Consider the following 27,576-nt stretch of genomic DNA (forward strand, 5'->3'; position numbering starts at 1 on the left):
GTCTAACCCACCCCATCTATCCCCAAAAAAGTGCATAAAATATTACTTTTGCATGACATGAACCATTTTGTTTAAACACAGTTAAATAGTTAAGACTGCATTTTGTAACAAAAAATGACTGAAGAACAGTGAACAAATAAAGCTCTTTTAAGACCCAGAAAAAATAAATGGATATATATATATATTATATATATATATGAGTGAATAAATGAAAAGCTTGTTTTTTTGAGATTATATATTCTACTTAATTTTCACATGCAGCTCTATTCATTTACAAACTTTTTTAGAGCACATTTTAAAGTACTGTATATCTCTTTTAAAAAGCAACATGACTTAATTATTTGTCTTTAGACATGAAATCAATTAATGTATCCATCCTTAATTATTGAATGGATATTATGTCCAAGGTCCTACACTACATATCAGGAATATAAAATTAAAATTACATTGCAAACAAGAACGCCATTGGCTACTAGGAAGAAACAATCAAGCCCCAAAATAAGTAGAAGTTGTTATAGATTCAACCATATATTCTCCCATCAAAACCTAATTACACCAATGAGGACATACCTCCACAGGATTTCAGGTTGGAGGGTTGATGGATGTGAAATGATTGCAGGCCTTCTCTGTGAACTCTCTCTTCAGAATAACCATGTGCAAGTAAGTATTAATATGTAGACATGTGAAGAAAGGGGATGAAAGTGAGGAAAAACCAAAAAAGGTAAGGCAAGCAATAGAAATGTAACAAGCATTTAACCATTATCATTAGATAGTGGTGCAGGAAAGAGAGTCAAGATGCATTTAGTAGAGATTTAAAGAGTAACTGACATGGGTTTTGAAAGTGGGCATAATGCCTTAATTCCAGAAAAAAAAAATCATAAAATCCATCAGGTTGTTTAGGAATGGATATGAATAAAGTCGAGGTTGCCAGTTTCAACAGCTGTGGTAACCAATGTTTCTTTGCACTCTCGATCTCAAGCAGCCTGGTACATGTTCCTCCTTGCAGGCAGCCAGTGAGAACCTACATACTAGATATCATCGAATATGCTTGGAAGAGCAGCCACTAAGCACTGAGTCACTTGAGGGTGAAGAGAATCCATAGTCCTATCTACAGGGGAGTGTTCACCAATGTAATCCTCTGAAAGAACCCTCAGATCAATGGGAAACTATACCAAGTATACCAAATGCATAATACATGCACCGTTTGATCTGGATGTTGAGCTCAGGAAGCTTCTGTCTACTCTGACCTGTTTTGGAAAAGAGAAATGTGCCCTGCCTTTTTGTCCTGCATTTATCTTGAGAGAATGCCAGGATTGGAACCCTGGCTACCTGGAGAGGTTCAAGAGTAGGGTGATAGATCTGAATACTGTGAGTCCCTGACTCACTCACCTTGAAAAGTGATTTCTTTTTCTCAGAATAAGTTTCTCCATATATCAAGTGAGGGTGTTAACATCAGTTTCTTGATTCATCTAAATATCTTACATGAAGAACTGAAACCACGTTTGCTGTAAAATATGATATCTTAGCAGGACCCCATGAACTGTGAGTCAAGAAGATGGCTGGTGGCCATGATGATAATAACTGACATTTACATAGAGCTCACTGGATGCCAAGATCTGTTCTGAGATCTTGACCTCTAAGAGACTATGTAGAGCAGTAACAAGCCCAAGGAGACTTTAGGGGAAAGAGAGATTTTGAGCACAGGAGCTCACCTCCCAAATTTCTTCTCTGCTTTTCCCTAAATTACATGTTTACTGAACAATTGTTATATTTTGGCAGCAGCCTTGGCCCAGTGGTTAGGGCATCCGTCTATCACATGGGAGGTCCACGGTTCAAACTCCGGGCCTCCTTGACCCATGTGGAGCCAGCCCATGCGTAGTGCTGATGCACGCAAGGAGTGCCGTGCCATGCAGGGGTGTCCCCTGCGTGGGGGAGCTCCATGCACAAGGAGTATGCCCCATAAGGAGAGTCACCCAGCAGGAAAGAAAGTGCAGCCTGCCCAAGAATGGCACCTCCCACACAGAGAGCTAATGCAGCAAGATGACACAAGCAAAAGAAACACAGATTCCCATGCTGCTGAGAACAACAAAAGTGGACAAAGAAAGAGACACAGCAAATAGACACAGAGAACAGAAAACCGGGGGGGGGGAGGGGAGAGAATTAAATAAATAAATAAATACATCTTTTTTTAAAAAAAGAATTGTTAAATTTTGATTTACTTGTGGGCTTCCCAGACTATGATAATCCCTTGGAAAATCCTCAGATATTTAGCAATTACACATTTGATCTTCCAATAACTTTAGGAGGCCTTAACACTACAAAACTGTAGATAGAAAAATAGTAAATAGCAATAAAAAATGCTGTTTATAGAGGAGCACAAGCTTGACAGTAGGTAAAGATGTTCTTTATTCCCTTATGTCTAGAGAAGAGACACATTTCATTATGAAGTTGTCAGTTTCCCTGAAGCATGGATGCTTGCACATTGTACAGAGAGCTCATGGCTTGTTCCCTTGAGATATCAGGCTCCACCAGGAAATTCTTATTTAATACAAGATGACCAAAGAAGAGCATCCTAGGAGACTAAAGTATTTTCATCCTTAAAGTCATAAATTTCATCACCTGATACATTATTTTTTAGACTACAAAATTTCAATAGTGATTCTAAAAATGCTCTCAAGGTTTTATTGAGCACATGTGCACAGTCTTTTATGCATGCATGTATCCATCCATCCTTCCACCCATCTTACCTTTTATGATCTTCATTTAAATTACTGTAATGGTTTCTCATTTTTAAACTAATTCCAAAAATTTTTATACACATTATATGGCTCAGGTGTAATAATGTCCCCTTGCTTATATCCTCAGTTCCAGTTTCTCCAGTCTTGCTTAATGTTTTATTTATATTCCTCACATTTCAATTTCTTCCTCATAATGAGACATTTTAGAGTGTGTCCTATCTCTGTACTTCATTTCTAAGAAGCCTTGTCCAAACTGCCAGGTGGAAACAAATTCATCTTTAATCGCTATTTTCCCTCTTACCATGTAAAAACAATTGAAAAATCACATCAATTTTTAATGCCTGGCTTCCACTCTAGATTCTGAACTTTGTGATGGCAGGGAATGAGAATATTTGGATGATCTCATTTCCAGTATGGTGCTGAATGTCTGACATATAACAATTGCTCAATAAATATTATTAAATGAGAGAATTATTTGAATCCCTCCATCCATATTGCTTTCATTTCAACTAAAATTTACTACACATTTGAATACTTTATTATGAACTTATATAAAACAGTAATAGGTACAACTATTTGTGTAAATATTATATGCTTCCTTAGTAAGGTTCATAAATCTGTGTCATGTCTCCTAATCATTTTATGCCTCAATACCAAAAAACACATACTGAATTAAATCAAATATTGAAGGAGTAAAATATATTCAGCTGTTATTATACAAAACATCATTCCATAGTCATCTTTTGAGTGCTTATCTTTAGTCACTAAATGGAGATGTGATGGTGAACTTGTCTTTAGGTAGATCACACACTAGCAAGAGAGAGAAAAAAGTTTTTGTAACCAATACAGTGCTACATATTACATTACCATGTAAGAAAAAAGAGCAGGCATATAATTGACACTTTAAAAGAGCAAATGAGCTCTCTAAAGAAGAGAATGTGTTTTGAGAATTTTGAGAGAGATGTAAAAATTAGCCAGTAATACAAAAGATAGAAAAGAAATATTTCATGGAAAAAATTATAATGGAGAAAATATATGAAAGAAAAAGCATATTATATGTCTTCAAATAGTTTTGCAAGGCTGGAGTTTAGAAGGGAGCATGTGCTAGTGTTCAGAAAGTCAGAAGTAGAGTTATAGTATGAGAGTCATAGAATGTTATTTGACATTCTGTATTAAACTCATCAAAAATTTGAAGTAAAATAGTGTAGCTTTTGCTTATTTTAATTGAAAATTTATATTTCACTTCTGAGAAAAGAAAACTGCTATTGCACATAGAAGGCATCAAAACTATTGGTGATATGCTGTATCTTAAGTTGGCTGGTAGTGACATGGATATTTAATAATCATTACCATCCATCTATATATGGCAAATATGGATAAATAAATTAGAACTATAGATAAATAAGACATATTGAGTACATTGAATTTTCTCATCCACCTCCTAATGTGATCATTATGGAATATTAAATTATTAACCAAAAATGATTAAGCAGATGGGAGAAGGATTTTTTGGAGATGAGACATAGATGCACTGTGATAACAAAATAAAAATGAAAGCAAGGCTCAATGAGTTTGACAACCTAGTTCTAAACTTTATATGGAAATTCAGTGGGATGGTAAAAGTGAAAACCCTTTTGAAAAGAGGAAAACACCTGTTGTATCACAATATGGGTCATCCTATAATTACAACTCAAGGTATGTGACAGGGGACAAATAGGAAAACAGGCCAGTGCAAAGAAGAAAGAGTGCTGAAACAGGAAGAGCCATCCATGATATAAGACCAGATTGGTACTGCAGATCAGTGGAGGAAGGACAAATTTTTAAAATAGTCCTGGAACAATTAGGTATGCATGTAAAAATAATTGCACATCTGTCTCAATATACACAATAAAATGTCAACTTTTTAAATACATGCAAAAAGTTGAGGGAAAGAATATAAAGATATTATAAAGCAATATTTGTATTTATCATTTGTTTTTTAAGAACAAGACACAGAAGTTAATAACAACCATGAATATGATTTAAAGAAATATATGACAGAAAAATTAAGGAGATTTGGTTAATGAAAGATAATACAAAAATTTTTAAAGCGACACTAACTGGTTAGAGAAGACTTTAACAACATATAAAAATGACAAAGGATATGTATCCAGCATATATTAACACCTTCTAGAAATCAGTACAAACATACAATCCTATAGGAAAATTGGGCAAGATAATTGAACAAGTACTTCATGAAAGAATTCAGTAAAAGAAAGGTGCTCAGAGGGAAATAAAAATTCAAACTAAAAGGTGATACAATTACATACTTACATACAAGATTTACCAAAATTTAAAAACTTACAACATGATGTGCAAAAATGATGTGAAACAATACATACTATCATACAGTGACATTGGCACACATAATGGTGTAACGGTTTAGGAGTCATTTTGGCATTTTGTAACACAGTTGAATATCTGCATACAATATGGTGCAATGAGTCTGCCAACAATTTCCCAAGAGAAACCTGGGCATGTGTACACAATGACACATGTAAAAATGCATGCATACAGGGGAATAGTGGGAAGATGATGGAGTAGAAAACTCCAGGAATCAGTCCCTCTTCCAAAACAACTATTAAACAGTGAGGAACCTTCTGAATCAACTATTTCAAAAATCCAGTCAGTGAACACTATGTAGCAACAACGGTAGAAGTGGAGGGAGATGCATCTGCATATCTCCCTTCTCCTTCAGGCAACTTTATTTCCAGATTATTGTTTCCATCACTTTATTTTTGTCTGAATTCATTCTCTTCTAAAGGACTCCAGTAAGAGGATTAGGATCCAACCTGAATGAGGTGAGTCACATTTTAAGATGCTCCTCACCTATATCTTGCTTACAATGGGCTCACACCCACATGGATGGATTAACATGCAGAATATACTTTTCTGGGGTACATAAACTTTGAAGTCACTAGACTCCTTAATTGGAAGTGTGTGAACAGGATTGGTCTTAAATTTCTTTGAAAGTTTGGTAAAATTCCGCTGTGATGTAATATGGTCCTGGGCTTTTCTTTGTTCAGAAGTTTTTGATGACTCATCTCTTTACTAGTTATCTTCTACATCTTCTTTCATCAATATAGGTATTTTGTGTGTTGCTAGGAATTTGCCCATTTCATCTAGCTTATCTAATTTGTTAATACACAGTTTTTCATAGTATCCTCTTATTATTTGAGTGGGGTAATAAAAAGAGTAATAATACCCTTCTTTTCATTTCTAATTTTAGTTAATTTTGTCCTATCTCATATTTATTTTTCAGTCTAGGTAAAAGTTTGTCAAATGTACTGATTTTTTGGTTGATGATATATATTGTTTTTTGATTCTTCATTTCATTGATTTCTATTCCAAGTTTAGTTTGTTATTTCCTTCCTTGTGCTCCTTTTGGGTTTAGTTTGATATTATTTTATTGTACTATTTTAAGGATAGCTCTCTGTTTTGATTTTTTTATCTTTTTTATTTTTTTATTAGAGCAGTTGTGAGCTTACAAAACAACCATGTTTACTGTGCAGAATTCCAATACATCACCCATCCACCAAAAACTTACATTGTTGTGGAATATTTGTTACAGATTTTGAAAGAATGTAATCAGGCTATTACCATTAGCTATGGTCCATATGGATTGCGGTGTCCACTATTATTAACACTATGCATTAGGATTTCACATTTGTTATAGTTCACAAGAGAACACACTGATATTGTACTGTTTACCGCAATCCATCTTCCAGCACATAATTCACTGTGTTATACAGTCCCATGCTATCCTCCTATCTAAAGTCTACACTCATTGGATACCACTTTCATCACAGGGTTGTGCTATCATTTCCCCAGTACACTTTTGCGCTTTTTCCTTAGTCCAAAAGAAAAAGTCTTGTGCCTCCCTATTATTGACAGCATTGATATGGTACCTTCTTTGACCTTGGTGCAAGAATATTACAGTATTGCTATTAACTATAATACATAAATTGCATTACTTATATTTTTATCTTGCATCACTATATTCTTACCACCTTTTACTAGTGGTGAACATTTGTTCTAGTTCAGAGAGGAAGATTCTTGTATTTGTATTGTTAATCACAGTTCTCATTCACCTTTGAGTTCACTATGTTATTCAGTCCCCAGATTATTCTCTAGCATTTTTTCATTTGACATTTACATCCCTAGACTACTCCCTTTCAGCCACAATCCCTTTTTCTTCTTTTTTAATGTTAGTAGTCAGAGCTATCATTTCTCTCTCAACACTACCTTTGCTGAATCCTGCAAGTTTTTGGTACATTGTATTTTCATTTTCTTTTGCCTCAAGATATTTTCTAATTTCCCTTGTGCTATTTCACCTGTTGGTTGTTGAATAGTACATTGTTTAATTTCCACATATTTGTGAATTTTACATTTCTACTCCTGTTATTGATTTCTAGTTTCATTTCATTGTGGTCAGAAAAGGAACATTCTATAAATTCTGTATTTTGGATTCATTGAGACTTGTTTTGTGACTTAATACATGGACTTTCCTTGAAAATGATCCATTTGCACCTGAGAATAATATATATTATGTTGGGTGAACTGTTCTATATATATGCCTAGTAGATCAAGTTGATTTAGAGTATCATTCAAGTTTTATATTTTCTTACTGATGTTTTGTCAAAATATTCTATCTATTGTGGAAAGTGGCATGTTAAAGTCTCCAACTCAATATAGAACCAACATTTCTCCCTTCAAATCTGTATTTCTTTTATATATTTTGGTGCTTTGCTCTTAGGTGCATATATATTTATTATTGTTGAATCTTCTTGCTGAGTTGACTTCTTTATCTGTATATAATAGCCATCTTTGTCTATTGTAACAGTTTTATGCTTAAAATCTATTTTATTATGTTATAACTACTCCAGCTCTTATTTTTACTTGCATGGTATGTTTTATTCTATCCTTTCACTTCCAATCTACTTATATTTTTAAATTATAAGGTGAGTCTTTTGTAAGCACTGTATTTGGGCATGCTATTTTATCCATTTTGCTAATCTCTGCCTTTTGACTGGAGAGTTTAATCCATTTATATTTAAAGTAACTATTGATAACGCAGGACTTTCTTCCACCATTTTGCTAGTTTTTTTCTTTATTTTTTAATTAAAAAAGATACTTAGATTACATAAATATTACATAAAAAATATAAAAGATTCCTATATGCCCTACTCCCAACCACTCCCACATTTTCCTACATGAACAACATCCTTCATTAGTGTGGTACATTTGTTAAAATTAATGAACACATTTTGGATCACTGCCACTAAACATGGATTATAGTATACATTGTAGTTTACACTCTCTCTTGCACAATTCTGTCAGTTAAGAAAAGTCTTTGTAAGTCTTTTAACTATTTTGTCCCTCAATTCTTCCATTAATGTTAACTTTCATACTCATTTGGCTTTTTGTATTATTCCATAATATATATCTTCTCATTTCTTCATGGGTTTATTTTTCATATATTTTTCTGTGGTTACTATGGGTTAAAGTTTAGCACCCTAACTATGTAACTGTCATATTTGATCTGAAAACAATTTGACATCCATAACATACTGATACGGTGTTCCTATACCTCACTATTCCCCTACCTTTTTTTGGTACTCGTTACAAATTATTTCATTGTACATTTAAATATATATATATATATATATATATCATTACTTTCTTTGCATTTGCATTTTGACACCTTTAGTGTGTGAAAAGAGGAGTTACATACTAAAAATACAATATAATATTCTTTTATAGTTATCCATATTGTTAGTTTTATCTAATGACTTTATTCTTTATGTCACATTGAACTACTGTCTAGTTTCTTTTTCTTTCAGTCTGTATAACTCCCTTTAGCATTGCTTGTAGGGCAGTTCTAGTGGTGATAAACTTCCTCAGCTTTTGTTTATCTAAGAATGTCATAATCTTTCCCTCATTATTGAAAGAAAGTCTTTCCAGATACAAAATTCTTCATTGGTAGTTACTTTCTGTTATCACTTTAATTCCATGGCTCCCCAAAGCTGTACTTCCTAGACTTGGCACCATTCTAGCAAATGCATTCCAACTGTCTTCTGCAGTTCTAAGGACGTAATCTTTCTTTAAGTCTCTTCTGCCACTTTTGTTGGGGAAAGAGAGGCACTGGAATAATAATTGCCCTCAGGGCCATGCCCCCAGTGATCCAAAGTAGCTAATCAAAAGCAATGGGAAGCTTTGAGCCTTACCATACCTCCTTCAATTTTGGGGAACCAGGTTTCTACATCTCTCTCACTGGTACCAGCAAGGTATGTCGAGGGCTGGATCCCCACTGCTGCCTATGGTAAGAGTGGGGGATGGGTGAGAGTAACCAGTGAGCAGAGAGAGCAATTTACTGGTATTTACAAGGGTTAAGTTTAAGAACGTGTTTTCCTGGGGGAATATATAACTTCAAACCACCACACCCTTTAAAAAAATGGGTAAAAGGCTTGAATAGACATTTCTCCAAAGATAATATACAAATGACCAAAAAGCCCATGAAAAGATGCTCAATATCATTAGCCATTAGGGAAATGCAAATAAAAAACACAATGAGATACCATTTCACACGCACTAGAATGGCTACTATTTCAAAAACTGAAAATTACAAGTGTTGAAGAGGGTGTTGAGAAATAGGTACACTCATTCACTGTTATTGGGAATGTAAAATGGTTCCACTGTGGAAGACATTTGGCAATTCATCAGAAATTTAAGTATAGAATTACCATTTGAGCTGGCAATCACACTCACAGATAATTAGTCAAAACAATTGGAAATAGGTACTCAGATATTTGCACACCCATGTTCTTAGTGGCATTATTTACAATTGACAAATGATTCAAGGACCCCAAGTGTGCATTAAATGATGAAAGACAGGCAATATGTGGTATATTCACAAAATAGAATATAATTCAGCCATAAGTGGGAATAAACTTCTGATACATGCAACAACATGGATGGACCCTGAAGACATCATATTGAGTAAAATAAACGAGACACAAAAGGGCAAATATTGTATGATCTCATTGATATGAAATAAGTAAAATAAGAAAACTCATAGAATCAGAATTTAGAATGTAGGTTACCAGGGTGGAAGTAGGGAGTAGGGAGTCAATGATTAAAATGTACAGAGTTTCTATTTGGGATGGTTGGTAAGTTTGGTAATGAATGGTGATGATTTTTAGCACAACACTGTGAACATAATTAACATCACTGAATTATATATTTGAATGTGATTAAAAGTGGAAACTTTAGGCTGTATACATGGTAATAGAATAAAAGAGCAAAAATTGAAAACAAATAAATGCATAAGACTTTTTTAAAAATAAAAACAGGAAAAACTATGCAATATTGTTCCGGTATATTAAAAGGTGGTTAATTTTTTTTTTTAAATGTAATTCCTACAATGCCAGTTGTCTGGTAATTTCTGAGCAAAGTAAAGCATTGTTCATTGGGATGGATTTGAGATATTGGCTAGAGTTTCAATTATATGGGAGTTTGCTTGGTTATTAGTGTTTAAATTGACAATTTTTGTTCTATGAACTTTTCTGTATGCTTGCTTTGTTTACAAAAGAAAAAATGGTTAAAAATAATGTGACTGGAAGGGTAAAATTGTGCAGCCTCTGTGGAAAACAATTTGGTAATTTCTTAAAAGTTTAAATATAGAATTACCATATGATCAGGAACCATACTTCTAGGTATATACTCAAAAGAAATGAAAACAGCACCCTAACAGATTCTTATACATAAATGTTCATATCAGCATTATTTAACATAACCCAAAGATAGAAACAACCCAAGTGTACATCAAAGGGTGAAAAGATAAATAAAACATGCAATGGAATAATATTCAGTCAAAAAAAGAATGAAACTCTGTACATGCCACAACATGGACGAATGAAACTATTATGCTAAATGAAATAACCAGACACAAAGGACAAATATTCTGATTCCACTTACATGAATGAATAAACTAATACATACAGGCAGAAAGTTGATTAGAGGTTATCAGGGACTGTGGGTGTAGAGGGAATGGAGAAGTTTTGCTTAATGGGTATGGAGTTTGTACTTGATGTGATGAAAAATTTTGATAATTGTTGGTAGTGATGGTAGCATAACATTATGAATTTAATTAATACTTCTGAATTGTACATTTACAGTTTCTATTGTATTTACCCTTTTTTTTTTTTTCCTTTTTTGCCCTACTACTTCACCAAGTTTTCAACCTCCTTGGGTTTTCAAGAAAACTCTTCAAAATGTGGAGAAATATCTCAGGAGCATCACAGAGTAAAGAGTCATATAGAGGCTGCCTTATTCTCTCCCTTGTGCATAAAATACTTTGGTTCATTCAAACATAGAGAGTAATTTCTGTGTTTTGCATCATATATCATATTTTCTGAGAAGCTATTATGCCATGCAAATAATGAACATACCTTTACCTAAAACTCTTTTGTCAAGTTTTATTATAGTTATTTAATGTTTCAGAGGAAAAAAGTCATATCAAAAAGGACTTGTTTGAAAAGTGATAAAAATTTTCAAGAGATATTGTGGTACTATATGAAGCAAGTCTAAGTCTTTTAAAATCTCCATGGTACCATACTTTTCCTGACCATCATCTCTACTGGATTCTTGCATGAGATTCATAGTCTGTCCCCCTGCTTCCAACATCAGTCCATATATTCTATTCACAACATAGCAGCCAAACACATATTTTTAAAATAAGGCATACAACAACTTCAAAACACTCAATTGGCTTTCCATCTCATTTCCATTTCATTCAGAATAAAATCCAAAATCCAGCCAGTAGGTATTTTGAGGACATTAAAGTCTTAAATGGGAAGTTAAGACTTAAAATGTATAGCATTAACATTTGGAACAATGGAAATGTTCTGGTAATGGATGGTGGTGATGGTAGTACAACACTATGAATGTAATTAATAGCTGTTAAATATATATCTGAATACATAAAATGGCTCTGTAGCCTCAACTCCTCCACCTCCAGCCAGTCCTGCCCAGCCCCCAGACCCTGCTCAGAGATCATGCCCACCACGGTGCTCCCTCCCCAGCACCAGCGGCGCCCTTCTCAGCACCCATGCTCCTGAGCACTCACACCTCCATGGTCCCCCATCTGGCAATTGTGGATGTTTGTGACCTGTGGGCTGCAGAAGCAGGTGAGGCTTGGTCTATCACATCCTGCCCCTTACAAGGCATGTAACTGGGGCAAGTTACCTGGAACCCCAGTTCTTTTGGTCCAGTGAGGACCAAAAGGAAAGCAGGACAATACCTATCACACATGGTTATTTCAAGGACAAAGGGAACTAGGGGATGTAAAATATTCCTTTGTCCCCACAGAATGGGACTTCCCTGGGCCTCCTAACAGGCAGGGAGCCCAGGCCTGGGCTGCTCTTGACAATACTGGCTAAGGCAGCTGCAGAGGACAAGCACACCTGGTCCTGGGGCAGATCATGGCCAAACAGCCAGACCTGATGCCAGATGTGTGCTGCCTCTGCTGAAGGGGGCCAGCCCCCCACACACACACACATGGGCAAATGCCAAGGGCCCACAAGACAGCTCAACCCACCATTGCCCCAGAGGTCTCCACCCCAGAGCAGCTGGGCACTGGACTCTGGAACCCACAGATGTTCAGCTGGGTTCCTAGGTCACCTGGAATCTGAGCCCTTTCCTGGGGGCAAGACACCCGAATCCCACCCAGAGTGGCCACAGTCCCAGCAGCACCCAGCCAGAGTTTTGACCAGCTGTGTGCCTGAATTCTCTCCCAGGCTTGACTGTGCACCCCCCCCACCCCAGCCCCTAACAAGGCAGGTGAAAAGCACACCTGGCACACACCAAGCACTCAGAACAGGCTTCCACTGCAGAGGCTGCAGCAGACATATGACTCAGAGGACCTGAGAGGCCCCTTTCATCCTTCATCCTGAGAGCCCAGCATCTGTCCCATCTCAGAGAGATGCTGTGACTCAGAGGTGACAAAGCCAAGCTCCTCTACCAGCAGCTCCCTCTGCACCTCCAGAATGACCTGCAGAATGACCTAAGCTTAATTACATGGCAGACAACTGTCTGAGAGTTAAATTACTTCATACACTCACAGCGGTTCAAGCCTCAGGGGTCACAGCTGCTGCAACACTCCTGGAGGTACAAGTGCCCGGGGCTGGTGGCTTGACCACACTTCCAGTTCTCATCTACTCTGGCTCTAAGGGCTCTAAGCTGGGCCCTCTCTGAACAAATTTTGAGCCCTTCTGAGAATTCAGGATTCCAATATCTTTGGAGCAGGCTTGTGGAGAGCCTGGGAAGAAAGGAGAAATGAATCTGCTGAGAAAGCCCAATTTACCTAAATGCCCTGGGATAGGAAACTTGGTCTGGGAGAAGTGGGAGTCAAAAAATCAACTAGCCCTCTGTAGTAAACCTAAGGAAGAGGGACTGTAGGATGTGTTTTCAAAGCTTCCAATAGCATATTTGGGGTCCCTGGTGAGGTGTGGGTGCTCTCTCTTTGGAAATTAGGAATCATTGTTTTTTTCTGGTGATTTGGGTCACCAAGGACCCACTTGAATCTCCTGCTGGACCCCTCACACAGCTTTCCTGCTGCCATGGGAGGAGGGAATTGAGACAGGGAGAAAGGGGGAAGGTCAGACTTCTAAGCATTTTATTTAACTGCAAAGAGAATTACTTGTTTGAAACTTTGTCTGGTCTTTTGTGGTTTGTTTTCTTGTTTTTCCTTCCTTTTCATCCCCCCAGGACCTTTTCTTCTTCTTCTTTTTTTCCTTTTACTTGCTTGCTTTCCACCACCCCCCTTTTTTCCCTTTTTTTCTCTTCTTTTTTATATTTTTTATATTAGGTGCTGCAGGGAGTGATTCACATTTGCTGTGTTTCCTCATCCTAGATATCCTCTTTTCTGTGTGTACTGATTTTGGCTAATAATGCTATCCACTTTCCTCTACATCTTTCTATCCTCCATCATTTATTGTTTCTCTTATATTCTACCTCTCTTTTTTTTAGCCCCCAATTTTTCTGTCTTTTTATGTCTAATACCTTTGTACTGTTTTCTGTCTTATTCACTCTCTATATTATTGTCCTTTCTTTTCTCTTTCTATCCTGACCACATTGGTCTTTTAATTCATTCTATATTCCTCCCCATATTCAGTTTACTGTCTCATTATAGGTACTCCACTTTTCTTACTGCTATAACTCTACACAGCTTACATCAGTCTAATATCCGTTCTCCTAGATCTCATGGTTCTTCTGTTAACATTTACTATCAATACTACTATTATCCTTTTTCTTTTCTTACTCCTTTTGCTTTCTCTTGCCCTAATATTTTCCTTCAAGTGAACTTAGCAAAAACAAGGAAATAGAATAAGAACAAAGTGACAAAGAGAAGAGTTAACATTCACACAAAAACAACTAATTAAACCACAAGACTAGACAAAGAAGCTAATCAACTGAATAAACCTACCAAGATAAAATGATGACCAGACAGCAACAAAAAACTACAAACCAAACCAATAATCAGGAAAACATGGCCCAGTCCAGTGAACAAACTAAAAACAAGGAAGAAGACCAGAACATCAAACAAGAAATTAAAGTTCTCAAAACATATATTAGGGACCAATTTAATGAAGTGAAGGAAGAGATTAAGAATATGAGAATATGAGAGAATACAGAAGAAATTGCAATCATGCACAAAAATATAATGGATATGATGGGGATGAATAGCACAATCTAAGAAATCAAAAATACACTCTGAGCAAATAACAGCAGATTTGAAGAGGCAGAGGAAAGAACTGGTGATGTGGAAGACAGTACATCTGAAATCAAACATATAGTAGAATTGATCGATAAAAAGACAGAAAAAATCCAGCAGGGACTTAGGAACCTGAATGACAATGCAAAACACACAAACATATGCATTATAGGCATCCCAGAAGGAGAAGAGAAAAGAAAGGGAATAGAAGGGGTTTTGGAGGAAATAATGGCTGAAAACTTCCCAAACCTATTGAGGGAGATGGATGTACATGTCCAGGAAGTGCAGCACACCCCAGCTAGTATAAATCTTAACAGTTCTACTCTAAGACATACACTTGTCAAATTGTCAAAAGAGATCCATCACATACAAGGGAAGCTTGATAAGATGAAGTGCAAATTCTCATCTGAAACCATGGAGGCAAGAAGCCAGTAGTATGGCATAGTTAACATGCTAAAAGAAAAAAGCTGTCAGCCAAGAATACTTTAAACAGAAAAGCTGGCATTCAAAATGAGGGAGAGTTCAAAATATTCACAGATAAACAGAAAGTAAGACATTATGTCAATAAGAAACCTGCCTTTCAAGAAATACTAAAGGGAGTTCTGCAGGCTGAAAGGAAAAAACAGGAGAGAGAGAGTTGGAGGAGAGTGTAAGAGCAATAATTTCTCATTTTAAAGAGAAATAAAAACAATATGTAGCATATATAAACCTAAAGAAAATATGGATAATATAATTCCTTGACAGTAATAAAATTGAACATTAATGGATTAAACTCACCCATCAAGAGACACAGATTGGCAGAATGGATAAGGAAATATGCCCTCTCAATATGCTGTCTACAAGAACTGTACCTTAGACCCAGGGATGAAAGGAGGCTGAAAGTGAATGGTTGGAAAACAATTTTACAAGCAAATAATAACCAAAAAACAGCTGGAGGAGCTATACTAATATCCGACAATTAGACTTCAAATGCAAACTATTGTAAGAGGCAAAGAAGGACACTATATATTAATAAAAGGGACACTCTATCAAGAACAGAGAACAATCATAAACATTTAGGCACCTAACTAGGGTGCATCAAATACATGAGGCAAACACTGGAAAAACTAAATGGAGAAATAGATGCCACTGAAATTATAGTGGGGGATTTTAGTACACCATTATCACCATTAGACAGAACATCTTGACAGAGAATTAATAAAGAAACAAAGACTTTGAATTATACATTAGTGGATTTGGACCCAATACACAATTACAGAACATTACACCCAAATACAGCAGGATATACATTCTTCTTGAGCACACAAGGATCATTCTCCAGGATGGACCATATGCTAGGTCACATAACAACTCTCAATGAATTAAGAAAGATTGAAGTTATACAAAAGCATTTCCCTGACCACAATGGAAATCAGTTAAGGACAGAGAACCAGATCAGGCACAAAGATATACATTTTAAATGACACATTCTTAGACAAGCAGTGGGTCAAGGAGGAAATCACAAAAGAAATTAGTGACTACCTTGAAAGAATGAAAATGACAGCACAATGTATCAAAAACCTATGGTTTTGCAGCAAAAGGTGTACCAAGAGGAAAATTCATAGCGATAAATGTCTATATTAAAAAAGAAGAAACCATAAGTTGCAAAGCAATAGGAAGGTCTGAAAACCAGAGAATGGAGTTTGGACTTGATCCTATAAGCATAGATTAAGTTACTAACTAAAGATTTTAGGCTACAAGGAAAGTCATGAGGAGTAAATGGTCCAAACTGAATAGAACTGTTACAGACTGGAAGGAAGAAACTGGAAAGTGAAAAGATCACTTACTTTTGTTAATATACAGTGGTGATGGTAACATGACATTGTGAATATAATTAAGGCCACTGTATTATATATCTAAATGTGGACAGAAGGGGAAACTTGGGGTGGTATATACGTTGATAGAATAAAAATTAAAAGTAAACAACAACAAGACTACACAATACAGTGAACCCTAAAGGAAACAGGACTATAATTAATAGGACAATTATATTATTCACAATTGCTAAAAGATGGAAAAACCTAAGTATTCATCAACCAATGAACTGATAAGCAAAATCTGGTATTTTCATACAGTGGAATATTATTTAGAAGTAAGAAAAATCAATTGCAGAAGCAAAGACAGTGTGGAGGAGCACTGAGGATATTAGGTTGAGTAAAGGAACCAGATACAAGAGGGCAAACACTTTATGGTCTCACTACTTTGATCTAAATACAATGAATAGACTTATGAAGTTGGGACTATGAAATGAAGTTTGGTGGGAGATGGAATGTGGATGAAAAGGGGAAGATGATGCTGGTATATATAGAATATTTAATCAGGTAAAATGCATATATGGTAATGCTTGAACTTGATGGCAACACATTGTGAATGTAACAAACACTGATGATTTATGGATGAGAATGTGGCCAAAAACAGTGTCTAGGAAAATTAAGGTTAGAGGACAGCTGAAGAATAATATTGGGAATGTAGAACAATGATTTTGGCAGGAGATTTTGATTAATAAGATAGAGGAATGGACTTCTACTACATGTTAAGAATGTGCTGATACAATGGAAAAATATAAATTATTTGGAACTATAATTAACACCATTGAGATGATTTTCTAGCAAAAGCAAGGTTGATACTACATTAATGCTCAGGGTTAAAAAAAGACAGTTTGGTTTTGTGAAATCTGAATAGGATTAAGCAGTTTTTCTCTTCATTATTTTTTAATACTGCATAATTATGATATTTAACTAATCTCTGTATCTTTATGAACACTACAGGAGCAACTGAGTTAGAATTTGCAATTAGACCAGATAAAGATGAGAAAGAACTTTTTAGGAAGAATGTATCCATAACTTGTTGAGCTGCATTTTTCTGTTATATTTTTCTAAATTTGAAATAAGGTTATAAAAAATAGTACAACGATAATAATATTTACTCATTGATTGTAACAAAGGTACCACACTAATGTAAAATGTTTAAAATGGGGGCAGGAAATGGGAACATTTTATGCATCTTTCTGGAAATCTACAATCTCTCTAATAAAAAAATCTTGAAGGCAAAGATAAATACCTCTTAATACATGGGGCAATGAAGTGGTACTAAGAATTTTAAAAAGGACAGAATTTGCAGAACTCAAGCAAATGCTGCATTTTTTAAGGCAGGGATAAGGTGAAGGATGACATATGAGTTTCCAATCCCAGGTGAGATTCAAGATCAGTTCTAAAGGGCAGCTGGTTTCACAGAAAGATAAGAAATTATATTTTAGGCACATTACATCAGACCACAGAGAGGACATTCATGTAAAAGCTACCAAAGGAAAAAGGTGGATGCTGGATTCAAACAAATTGATGAAAAACCAATGCTTAAGTTACAGATTTGTGGGTAATTGTATAAAAAGCACAAGTAAATGTGTGTAAATAAGAGATCTGCAAAGGGAAAAAGACTGGAGTGTAAAAGGCAAAAGTAAAAAGCCTTAACCACTAATATTAAACTGAGAATATGGAGGAAGTGTAAAGGAGTGAGAAATAAGGGCCCAAGAGGATCTGAACAATGGGGCTGCAGAAATCAAGAAAAAGCAACGATTCAGGAAGAATCTATGTTATAGGAAGGTGTTTTTTTTTTTTATGACTTTGAAAGTCTGTGACTTTCTAATCACTTTGAGAAACAATGTGATAGAGTAAGAAGAAACACTGGATTTTGAATCACTGTTTTGACTCTTCTTAGTTCATTTGAACTACGGAATATTTTCACCAAAAAAATTATGTAGGTATAGATAGATAAATGGATGACCAAAACTTACAAGTACATGTAGAAAGATTTACTGGATCATATCAAGGCTCAATATTGTAGCCAAGGGATACTTATTTCTTCTACCACAATTTTTCCAATAAAAAAATTCCAAGTCCTCTAAATTCATTCTGAGCATCCAAAAAAAAAAAAAAAACCACCAACCACAAAAATCATATTACTTAGAAAGAATAAGAAAAGTGTGATCCTTCAACTATGCCAAAAGAAGGGTGTCATAATCAAATATATCACTAATTCAGAATTAAAAGCATTTCTTTGAAAGTATAAAACTAAAATTAGCACTATACTTTTAAATACATGTCCCAGAGACTTAAATCTTTGGTCTGTTCTGAGCCCTGAATCTCAGCGGAGTTACAATACCTACTCACCAGTTCACTGGACTCACCCAGGACAACTAACAAGATGATGATGGACAACACCCATCCCAAGGAACAGAGAGTCTGTGCAGCTGCAAGCAAGATGGTTCCATCCATCTGCCCCACGGGATCTAAGCCCCTCTCAGTTAGAAACAAGAGTGGGCATCACTATCCCCAAATCCTCAACATTGGGGAGTGAACAATGGACTAAAGTAGACTTAGTAGTATACAATTAAAGACTTTGTGCTATTTTATTCTAGCAATGGAAATTACTTTGGTCATTGTAAAGGCAGTGGCCACCAGAGGTCCTGAGGGGGAGGGAAAGAGAAGAATAGGTTCAACATGGGTGCATTTTCAGGCCACTGGAATTGTCCTGCATATCACTGCAATGACAGATACAGTCCTCTACACATTTTGTCATAACCTATAAAGTTGTGTCAAGCAGAATGTAAACTATAGCCATGCTCAGTAGCAATGCTTCAATATGTGTTCAACAATTGGAACCAATGTATCACAGTAATCAAAGATTTTCTTAATGGAGAAAAATGGGGGAGAGTTTCAGACTCTGGCTGCAGCCAATAAGGGCTCAAAATGGTGAGATGTACAATGATATCACCTCCAAACTGGCATGGTTTCATGCCGCTAACGGGCACTTATGCACCAGGCTGGTGGAATACTGAAGCCTACCTCCCTAGCTCTTCTCTAGGGTCAATGGCACTGCAACATGCTGGCTGTATGAAGGACATACGAAGTGGAGCAATGATTACCAGAGACATGTAAGTAGAACTTAAACACAATTGGCACTATGGCCTCCTCCCATGGAGAGAGAACATGTATGGTATTGTAAATCTGGAGCTTAGATCTATTAATTGCCACTCAAAAAGAAACTTATGCATTAGTTGCTGCATTAATTACTATTAAGCACAGAACTTATATGCCTAACGAATATAATGAGACATTTCTGTTCTAGATCATATGCAGAGGGATACTGAACATGTTAAAAGGTCCTGGCAAACCTCATTTTCTAAGTAGTTAATGAAAGGCATGCTTAACCCAGGTCTCTCCCCAGCCCTTATTCCAAAACCTGTCCCACTCATATCCTGGGGCTAACTGGCAAACCACATGCCATCCTACCAATGCTAAGCATTTTCCCACCCGGAAGGAAATGGCTGGAGGAACAGGTGGCTGTCATAGCAGAGGCTCCATGGGGTGCAGATCAAAAGGCTACCTGGGAGCTCCTTTAGAGTCATTGGATCCACAGTAACAAAACTGCTTCAGCTTTAAAGCAATTTCATGTTCCATCTATTCTTCCCTACTCCTCCTCTCATGACCTTTGGTAACTACTATTTTATATAAATTTTACAAGTTCTTCAGTTACACATGCTAATAACTACAATAGCAATAAATCTACAGTGGTCCATGGTTGCACTCCCCACTTTGTTTATCCCTCAGTCTTGAGGTACTGAGGATGACATCCACTCTGCTTAAGAATGAGAGGAGACTTAGATCTTATTTGGCAGATAGAAGGAATTGTCTTGCTTGAAGTTGTATATACTCTTTGGGTTTTTTTGGATGGGGGTTGTCCATCCAAAATTTGGATACCAAATTTGATAACTGTCATCTGTGCAGAAGTTACATCACCCAAGTTAAAAATTTTTAAAGTTTCTTAGTGACAGGACAAAACAACACCTGTATCAGTTTTATCCATTTCTAATGCTGGAAAGAATTTCCTGAACTCTCAGTAGCCCATCCTTACTGAGAAGGCTGCACACTGACAGGTGGTCACTCTGCTCTCCAGCCCTAGCTGCATACTCTGCATCCTGTTCTGCAGCAAACTCTCTGGTAACACTTGCCTCATGGGTTCACATGGAATCAGAGAAGGAGAGAAGCTCCCCATCCTGTCTGCCTTTATAACCCAATTTCTCCTATTAGAACTGGAGGTATCTTCAAGGATACTGCAATAGATGGACTATAGATTCCATGTGATGTCACTACATCCCACACCATTTAAGAGCTAACCTGATTCCTTCTTTCCCAATATCCTTTTGTTATATGGAGAGAAACCACTAGCTTTATCTTCCTATCTCCTATTGCCTCACTCAGTTCTAGTTATATTTCACACACTTATATAATTATATATAATATTTTACAAGCAAAAGCAACATGTCTGGCTTTCCTACAGGTTGAGTGTTGCTCACAGTCATGCAATAAATTTACGACCAGGCCCTAAATACTATCCCAGCATTCCAAACTTACAATCATGTCTTCCTTTTCATTCAAGTTTCTCTCCAGTACTTCTCAAGACATGTGAGAGGCTTGCTTTTGAATTAGGTAAGTCCTTGCAGAGCTCAGATGAAAATATACCAAAATGAATGCTCTTGAACAATCAGAAATGCAAAGAATCACAAATAGAAATTGAAGTATTCAACCCATATTGTATGAAGAGTTACAAATAAACATAAACAACCAATGTGTATATCATTCACTGGAAGGAATTTATATATTTTTTAATATTTTATGACCTATGTATATGGATTTCGGTACCTTGATGCTACATGTCTAATATGAGTAAAACTTAAAATATAAAAAGCAAATGCACATCACTCCTATAATGATACCAAATGAACCAGGCACATCTGAGATATACACATAAAGAATTACATAGAAAAAATCCAATATTAATTGGGTAAAAATAAAAAAGATATATGCAGACCTTTAAGAGACTCATATCTAGTCATTTTTCCCAATTAAGTATTTAAAACATTTACTAGGAAATAAGTTATTCTTACTAAATTGTTGTGTTAGTGTGATATAAAAATAGGTATTTATAGTAGCAGTATTATATACTAAAAAGTACTTGGTGCCCAAGGAAATTTCCTTATTAAAACTTACTAAAGGCAAAGGATTTATCCCTTTTGTTCCTATGAAACTCTGGTCCATGTTTCAGGACTACAGGCTAGATTTGTACAAAGTCATTTCAAAATGACACCAAGCAGTGGTTTAAATTACTTGAGGCATTTTCTTTGGTCCCATTCCTGACTTACACCAGAGATATATTTATATATGGTGTAATATTTATATATGAGTAAAAGCTTATACCATGGAAAACCATCATACAAATAGCTTACAGATACTTGTAAGTGCCAACTGTGACCAAAAATAATTGGACCATTTGTAGTATGCAAAATGAATTCAGTAAAAGATAAATCCACTTAAAACTATTCACAATTTTTAAAAGTGTAGAAGTCAGATCATGTGTTACTAGATCTACCTTTCTATTTTATTCTGGTAAAAATAGTTATGGTAGGACCATGAAGACTTAAATCTAAGAAGAATCACAGAACTATGAACTAAAGTCACTGTGGTAGATGAGATCAAAGAACATTTCAAAAGTTTCATCCTTAGATATGAAAACTAAACACAGAAATGACAAAAATAATTCTTTAAGAAATAAAATGTAACATAACAGTATATTACAGCTTTAAAATATTTTGCTTAAATAAAAAATATTGACTGGGATAGCATTGAGTAGAATGTTTCTTGAATATTGTCTTCCCTACAGTTTTCATGGGAAAATTGATGTAAGGAACTTGCCTCAATTTCAATATTTTATGAGATTAATGCACTACATAATAAAAATGTGGGAAAAATGGCTCTGGGAGTTTTGAGATATGTATTTTCTCTTAAAATGTATCTCTGTTTCTGAAAATAGTGGAATAAAATGCATTCCTTCAACATAATTCTGACCAGTTTCTAGAAATAATCCTTCACTTAACATCCAATTATCTGAGAGTACACATACCATATTTTAGATTGAAAATACCTGTGAGTCTACATAACAATTCAATATTCTGACATCTTTTTGATAGTCATGGTTACTCTATTAGTCAGGGTTCTCTAGGGAAAAAGAATCAATAGGAGATATCTGTCAATAGTAAGAGATTTTATATGAGTCTCTCACATGACTGTGGGAATGCACAAGTCCAGGTTCCACAGGCAGGCTACAAACCAAGGGCTCCGATGAAAGTCCAATGAAGGTTCTTGATGAGTCTCTGGGAGACAGTGGTTGTCCGGGAATGCTAGAATCACTTCCCCTTTTAAGGCATTCAGCTGACTGGATAAAGCATTACTCATTGCTGATGACAATCTCCTTGACTGATGGAGATGCAATCAGCTATCTATGCAGTATAAGTCACTGGTGACTAAAGTCCATAAATGTCCTTGTATTACAATTAGCTCAGTGCTTGCTTGGCCAAACAACTGGGCACAATTACCTGGCCAAGTTGACACATTAGCTTAACCTTCACAGTTATTCCACTCATTTTGAATTGTGCACCTTCACAACCACAAGTTTCTTTCTAATGATTCTCACCATATCTATGGTCCCTCATACATGGGAGACACATATATTTTAATGTAACATTTATTGTGATCTATGTATCTTAAAAAAAAACAAATAAAAATTTAAAAATTTAAAAGAATAAGAGGTTCTGTGGGCGGCGGACTTGGCCCAGTGGTTAGGGCATCCATCTACCACATGGGAAGTCCGCGGTTCAAACCCTGGGCCTCCTTGACCCATGTGGAGCTGGCCCATGCACAGTGCTGATGCACACAAGGAGTGCCCTGCCATGCAGGGGTGCCCCCTGTGTAGGGGAGCCCCACGTGCAAGGAGTACACCCTGTAAGGAGAGCCACCCAGAGTGAAAGAAAGTGCAGCCTGCCCAGGAATGGTGCCGCATACATGGAGAGCTGACACAACAAGATGATGCAACAAAAAGAAACACAGATTCACGTGCCACTGACAACAGAGTGGACAAAGAAGACAATGCAGCAAATAGACACAGAGAACAGACAACTGGGATGGGGAGAAGGGGAGAGAAATAAATAAATTTTAAAAAAAATAAAAGGTTCTGATTATGTCACACCCTACCCCAACCCACACCTCACACATCAACCTTTTCATCAGGGACACATTCACTGCATTTGGTGAATACATCTTGGAGCACTGGTATACCACCTGGATTATAGTTTACATTGAAGGTTACACTCTCTCCCAGTCCATTCAGTGGGACATGGCAGGATATATAATGTCCTGCATCTGTCCCAGCAATATCATTCAGGACAACTCCAAATTCTGAAAATGCCCCCATATCACACCACTTCCTCCCTCTCCCTGTACTCAGCAACTCCCCTGTACACTGTCTCCACATCAGTGATACAGTGTCTTCCATTGCTAGAGTCACAACAGTTCTATAGTAGAATAACAGTAAGTCCACTCTAATCCATATTTTATTCCACCATCCTGTGGACCCTGGGATAGTGATGTCCACTCTACCTCTAAATCGAGAGGGGGCTTAGATCCCACATAGCTGATGGATGCAATTCTCTTGCTTGCAGTTGTAGACTCTCTCGGTTCCCTGGTGTGGTGGTTCACCATCCTCACCTCCCTGTTAGCTTACCTGGGTAAGTCCAATGAACCGGAGAGTAAGGTGCCACAACTCTGCTGAGACTCAGGGTCCAGCTGGCACATGGACAGCCTCGAGATTCAAGTCTACTGAGTATACACCAATGCCAAGTTCAGCAAAAGTGACAGATGAGGCATGTGTAGAGAGGTCACATGTGAGTCCAACTCCATCACACTTGGGGGCACAAATTCCAAAGTAGGGTCCACTGGCAAGGCATTGAACACCAGAGCCATCTGCAATGACCGTAGAACATGTGTGCCTCTGTAGCCCTCAGGAGCACTGTTGGAGGCAGTAAAAATGAGCACACACCGAATTTAGCAGAGCCAGCAGCACGGCTGCCAGAGCGGAGCCAACTTTCCTATTTGAGTAAGCTATAATTAGTTCACCACAACATGGCGGGTCCCACATTATGGCAGAACTCAAATCTGCCCTGTTACTTCCTCATTCTTCTTCCCCCTCAGTTCTTTGTTCTCTGTCTTCCCGCCACTGCCCAGGCTGATAAGATAGTGCGCAGGTGCAAGGCTCGAAACTAAGGTCTGCCTCCCACCCCGGTGACAGCAACAACCAATCCTTAGCCTCTACTACCTCACTCCCCACTCCTCCCCCACCCGAGGGTATATATACTTTGCCCCCTTTAATAAAGTTGCAGTTTGATCAGAACCCTGTCTTGCTGTCATTCTTTGTGTCTCTTGTCCCACCATTCTTTCTCGGCAGGTTTCAGATCTCCGTTGCCGTCCCGCAGGCTGGGACAGTTTGGCGCCCAACGTGGGGCCTGACAATTCCCTGTAATCGAGAAAAGAACGTCGCTTCACCCAGGAAGGGAGTACTCCCAGCACATCAGCCGACGAAAGGCTCCCAGTGGCGGAAAGGGAACAGCTCTGCACCAACCCATAAATCCTTCAATCATTGGCGGTGGCCAAGCGGATAAGCGAAATACTCTATTTCGCTTCACTTCTTTGTAATCATGGGACAAGCAGAATCCTCACACTCATTATTTCTTTGCCAAGTAAAGGAGGCACTCAAGACATGAGGAGTTAAGGTTAAAAAGAAAAGTTTAACTGAGTTCTTTAAGTTTGTTATCAAAACCTGTCCATGGTTTCCCGAGGAGGGCACAATAGATGAAAAATGTTGGAACAGAGTAGGCAATTATTTAACTGATTATTACAAAACCTTTGGACCTCAGAGAGTCCCCGTCACTGCATTCAATTACTGGCAACTAATACAGGGTATACTTGGAATTACACCCCAACCCCCTGATATTAAAGATATTATTATGGAAGGAAAAACTGTCCTGGAAGGAAAAACTGTCCTTAAATCACAATCACCTTCCCACCCTGCCTCATGTTGCAGCGGCTGAGACAAGGAAAATAGAAACCGGGGTGGGGAAAGTACAAAAGAGAATAACCCTGAGCATTCCAATTCACCCGTTAGCCTCATCTCTTTTGAAAATGAGTCACTAATCCCTACTGCCTCCTCTCTCACTAGTATTAAGCAGGGGCCAGAATAACCCTTTTCAAAGTTTGTAGGCAAATTGTGCATGGCTGCAGAAAAACTGTTTGGCGATACCAACACAGAAACAGACTTTGTTAAGCAAATTGCCTTTGTAAATGCAAATGTGGCTTATCAGGCCGCAGTTAGATCTTATAGAAAGTAGGAGAACTTGTCTGGTTACTTCAGGCTTTGTTCTGAAATTGGCCCCACCTATCAACAAGGTGAGCCACAAGTCCCAAAATCCAAACAAGCTTATAAGGCAATCAACTCTGTTCCAGCAAACGCCCACCCCTTTCACAACTCCTCTGGCTCCCTACTATCTACATGACAATGTAGCTCTGGGCTAGTGAAGGCTAATACAGTTAATCCACTGGTATGAGAGAAAAACGTGGCAACATTTGTGTTTTGTTTTATTTCCATGCTAATTCTGATTGGGCTTATTTAACCAAGATAATAAAATGAGTACAAAATTTTTATCAAGGTCTAAAAGGAATTTTCAGTTTTAAATCAATAATTATCTCCAGAACTTCAAGTCTCAGTATAGTCTTACAGTAATTATCCAAAAATGTGTGCTAATGGTCTGCCTAACTGCTGCTCAAGTTATTTTAACTGATTGCTGATAACTAATAAAAATGTTTCCAAGCACAAGCTTTCATATTACAGGCAACATGAATTCCAGAAGAAATCTTGAAAGGTACAATCTAAGATGTGCTATATAACAGAGGATTTAAAAGCAGCTATACCAAGAAAGTAAAGAATTATGAGTCAATTGTAAATAAATTATATGTTTCTGTTAATGTGTTGTAATTGTTCTGTGTTTGTCTGTCTGTTCATTCAATGCCAATGTATATAGTGATACCTCCGGATGGTAAATATAAATTACTAGAAATTTTTAAAAGAGCTCTATTCAAATGGCCAAAAATTAAATAAGCACTTATATTAATACTTAAGTTTATTATATCAATACATAAGCTTAAATGTTAATAAAATATCTACAATAATAGAAATTGTAAGTCTTGATTAACAAAATTAACTGTACATCTTCATAAAAGGTTGTTCTTGCCCAGATTAAAATGAATAACTTATTTTTCTTCATGGGATAATATAAAGAATGTAAAGCTTAAGTGAATATTAAAAAGGTTAAAAGTTTGTGAAAATGCTAACTGAAATGTAATAAGTTTTGCAAAAAGGCGTATTTTGTCCTAAAGTAGAATAGCTAATTTTTCATAAACTCTTGAAACTTAATTTGCATGTGGCAAGCTGTAAAAGGTATTGTGATAACTTTAAGTAAGGGAATGTGTTCTGTAAAGATAAAATTTGTCTTCAATAGTCTATATGGTTATAAATAAAAGGTTTAATAAAGCATTGTTTACATTAAGGTATTAAATGGCTAATTCCAAAAGGTCATTCTTAAATATATATAAAACTGAATTGATGATAATAATAATAAAAGGTAATTTTATAACAGGAAAGATTGGCAGGAACCAGCCTCCCCTGCCAACTTGCTTCTAGGAAACTGTTTCTAATATTGCATGCTACTAAGTATTTAAAGAAAGGTTCATTATTTTAACAAGCTTGTTTAGTGTTCACAGTATTATAAGAAGTTTGCTTAATAACTTTGTATGTAGGCTATATGGAATTTGTTTTTATTATTTAAGAAACAGAAAATAATTTTGTCCTGAAATAAAATGATTAATTATTGGAAAGAGTAGAGTATAGGACGAAACCTGAGTGAATGCTGAAATTGCAGAAGGTTAGTAGAAAAGGAATTTTTGCAGTTACAGTTAAATAAAATTTAATGGGTCTATCTATGAAATTTTACAGGCTTTGGTGTTGGGTAGTATGCTGATGCAAAAGTTAAAAATTTTTTGTTCTTTC

The 27,576-nt window shown here is 36.6% G+C and overlaps 1 long non-coding RNA gene across 2 annotated transcripts in view; it reads right to left on the minus strand.

Moving 5' to 3' along the window:
* LOC139437829 (uncharacterized) overlaps positions 1 to 27,576 on the minus strand; it is a 185,200-nt gene that overhangs the window by 128,561 nt on the left and 29,063 nt on the right. The window lies entirely within an intron of this gene.

Source organism: Dasypus novemcinctus, chromosome 29, assembly GCF_030445035.2.
Source record: "Dasypus novemcinctus isolate mDasNov1 chromosome 29, mDasNov1.1.hap2, whole genome shotgun sequence".
Classification (NCBI taxonomy): Eukaryota; Metazoa; Chordata; class Mammalia; order Cingulata; family Dasypodidae; genus Dasypus; species Dasypus novemcinctus.